At 40.9% G+C, this 3,604-nt stretch overlaps 1 non-coding gene across 1 annotated transcript; it reads left to right on the top strand.

Annotated features, from left to right (window-relative positions):
• The first annotated feature begins 253 nt into the window (after positions 1-253).
• Positions 254-327, top strand: TRNAT-AGU (transfer RNA threonine (anticodon AGU)). The gene has a single exon. It is a non-coding gene; the product is annotated as a tRNA-Thr (tRNA).
• The last annotated feature ends 3,277 nt before the right edge of the window (positions 328-3,604 follow it).

Genomic DNA, 3,604 nt, shown 5'->3' on the forward strand with positions numbered 1-3,604 from the left:
GAATGTTTTGCCACATTCATGAGTGCAAACTTGCTCCCCAGTAAAGACGAACATGTGCTCCTCAATGCACACACTGGGCAATGCAGTCCACTCTAAATCGACGATTAATGACATGCTTGTTTTGTGCAATGGAGTTTCAGTCAATTGGAAAACATTTTGAAAAGTTATATTGCAACAGAAGCCCAGCCTTAAAAAAGTGGATTTCACTTCTAAATGATTACATGAGGAAGGAAAGGAGACCAGATGCAAAAAAGGTGCTGTGGCTTAGTTGGTTAAAGCGCCTGTCTAGTAAACAGGAGATCCTGAGTTCGAATCTCAGCAGCGCCTGTCTGCTTTTTTTCGACCAATCTGTCTCCCCAATATTAAAACTTTGTACAAAGATTGCTATTTCATGCTATTTAGAAGCACAGTCAGGCTTCATATGTTGGCAAAGCATCCAAGAACTCTGGACTCCACTACCTTAGAGTCATATTGCCCAAGGTTGCGATGCCATCAGAAATAGCACATATTAGAATGAGCAATTCATATTTCCTGCTTAATTTTTTGTAAAAGAAGCAAAGGTACGCCTGAACAGGGACTTGAACCCTGGACCCTCAGATTAAAAGTCTGATGCTCTACCGACTGAGCTATCCAGGCACATGGATCACTGCCATTTGAAACTTGATTTTCACTCTACAGCACCTCCATACATGGCTACCTCACTGGTCAATAAAGGAAATGAATTACTAGTGCATTACACACATTTTGACACTGGAGACATAACTTTTTTCAGTCATTCCGTATCCAGATATAGAGATTTGCAGCATCTAGGACTTTAATGTTCACCCACTTACGGATTTGAATGTTTTGCCACATTCATGAGTGCAAACTTGCTCCCCAGTAAATACGAACATGTGCTCCTCAATGCACACACTGGGCAATGCAGTCCACTCTAAATCGACGATTAATGACATGCTCGTTTTGTGCAATGGAGTTTCAGTCAATTGGAAAACATTTTGAAAAGTTATATTGCAACAGAAGCCCAGCCTTAAAAAAGTGGATTTCACTTCTAAATGATTACACGAGGAAGGAAAGGAGACCAGATGCAAAAAAGGTGCTGTGGCTTAGTTGGTTAAAGCGCCTGTCTAGTAAACAGGAGATCCTGAGTTAGAATCTCAGCAGCGCATGTCTGCTTTTTTTCGACCAATCTGTCTCCCCAATATTAAAACTTTGTACAAAGATTGCTATTTCATGCTATTTAGAAGCACAGTCAGGCTTGATATGTTGGCAAAGCATCCAAGAACTCTGGACTCCACTACCTTAGAGTCATATTGCCCAAGGTTGCGATGCCATCAGAAATAGCACATATTAGAATGAGCAATTCATATTTCCTGCTTAATTTTTTGTAAAAGAAGCAAAGGTACGCCTGAACTGGGACTTGAACCCTGGACCCTCAGATTAAAAGTCTGATGCTCTACCGACTGAGCTATCCAGTCACAGGGATCACTGCCCATTTGAAACTTGATTTTCACTCTACAGCACCTCCATACATGGCTACCTCACTGGTCAATAAAGGAAATGAATTACTAGTGCATTACACACATTTTGACACTGGAGACATAACTTTTTTCAGTCATTCCGTATCCAGATATAGAGATTTGCAGCATCTAGGACTTTAATGTTCACCCACTTACGGATTTGAATGTTTTGCCACATTCATGAGTGCAAACTTGCTCCCCAGTAAAGACGAACATGTGCTCCTCAATGCACACACTGGGCAATGCAGTCCACTCTAAATCGACGATTAATGACATGCTCGTTTTGTGCAATGGAGTTTCAGTCAATTGGAAAACATTTTGAAAAGTTATATTGCAACAGAAGCCCAGCCTTAAAAAAGTGGATTTCACTTCTGATTGATTACATGAGGAAGGAAAGGAGACCAGATGCAAAAAAGGGGCTGTGGCTTAGTTGGTTAAAGCGCCTGTCTAGTAAACAGGAGATCCTGAGTTCGAATCTCAGCAGCGCCTGTCTGCTTTTTTTTCGACCAATCTGTCTCCCCAATATTAAAACTTTGTACAAAGATTGCTATTTCATGCTATTTAGAAGCACAGTCAGGCTTGAAATGTTGGCAAAGCATCCAAGAACTCTGGACTCCACTACCTTAGAGTCATATTGCCCAAGGTTGCGATGCCATCAGAAACAGCACATATTAGAATGAGCAATTCATATTTCCTGCTTAATTTTTTGTAAAAGAAGCAAAGGTACGCCTGAACAGGGACTTGAACCCTGGACCCTCAGATTAAAAGTCTGATGCTCTACCGACTGAGCTATCCAGGCACAGGGATCACTGCCCATTTGAAACTTGATTTTCACTCTACAGCACCTCCATACATGGCTACCTCACTGGTCAATAAAGGAAATGAATTACTAGTGCATTACACACATTTCGACACTGGAGACATAACTTTTTTCAGTCATTCCGTATCCAGATATAGAGATTTGCAGCATCTAGGACTTTAATGTTCACCCACTTACGGATTTGAATGTTTTGCCACATTCATGAGTGCAAACTTGCTCCCCAGTAAATACGAACATGTGCTCCTCAATGCACACACTGGGCAATGCAGTCCACTCTAAATCGACGATTAATGACATGCTCGTTTTGTGCAATGGAGTTTCAGTCAATTGGAAAACATTTTGAAAAGTTATATTGCAACAGAAGCCCAGCCTTAAAAAAGTGGATTTCACTTCTAAATGATTACATGAGGAAGGAAAGGAGACCAGATGCAAAAAAGGTGCTGTGGCTTAGTTGGTTAAAGCGCCTGTCTAGTAAACAGGAGATCCTGAGTTAGAATCTCAGCAGCGCCTGTCTGCTTTTTTTCGACCAATCTGTCTCCCCAATATTAAAACTTTGTACAAAGATTGCTATTTCATGCTATTTAGAAGCACAGTCAGGCTTGATATGTTGGCAAAGCATCCAAGAACTCTGGACTCCACTACCTTAGAGTCATATTGCCCAAGGTTGCGATGCCATCAGAAATAGCACATATTAGAATGAGCAATTCATATTTCCTGCTTAATTTTTTGTAAAAGAAGCAAAGGTACGCCTGAACAGGGACTTGAACCCTGGACCCTCAGATTAAAAGTCTGATGCTCTACCGACTGAGCTATCCATGCACATGAATCACTGCCATTTGAAACTTGATTTTCACTCTACAGCACCTCCATACATGGCTACCTCACTGGTCAATAAAGGAAATGAATTACTAGTGCATTACACACATTTTGACACTGGAGACATAACTTTTTTCAGTCATTCCGTATCCAGATATAGAGATTTGCAGCATCTAGGACTTTAATGTTCACCCACTTACGGATTTGAATGTTTTGCCACATTCATGAGTGCAAACTTGCTCCCCAGTAAAGACGAACATGTGCTCCTCAATGCACACACTGGGCAATGCAGTCCACTCTAAATCGACGATTAATGACATGCTCGTTTTGTGCAATGGAGTTTCAGTCAATTGGAAAACATTTTGAAAATTTATATTGCAACAGAAGCCCAGCCTTAAAAAAGTGGATTTCACTTCTGATTGATTACATGAGGAAGGAAAGGAGACCAGAT

This window comes from Ambystoma mexicanum, unplaced genomic scaffold (assembly GCF_040938575.1).
Source record: "Ambystoma mexicanum isolate Mex_15411 unplaced genomic scaffold, UKY_AmexF1_1 Mex_scaf1, whole genome shotgun sequence".
In the NCBI taxonomy this organism is placed as follows: domain Eukaryota; kingdom Metazoa; phylum Chordata; class Amphibia; order Caudata; family Ambystomatidae; genus Ambystoma; species Ambystoma mexicanum.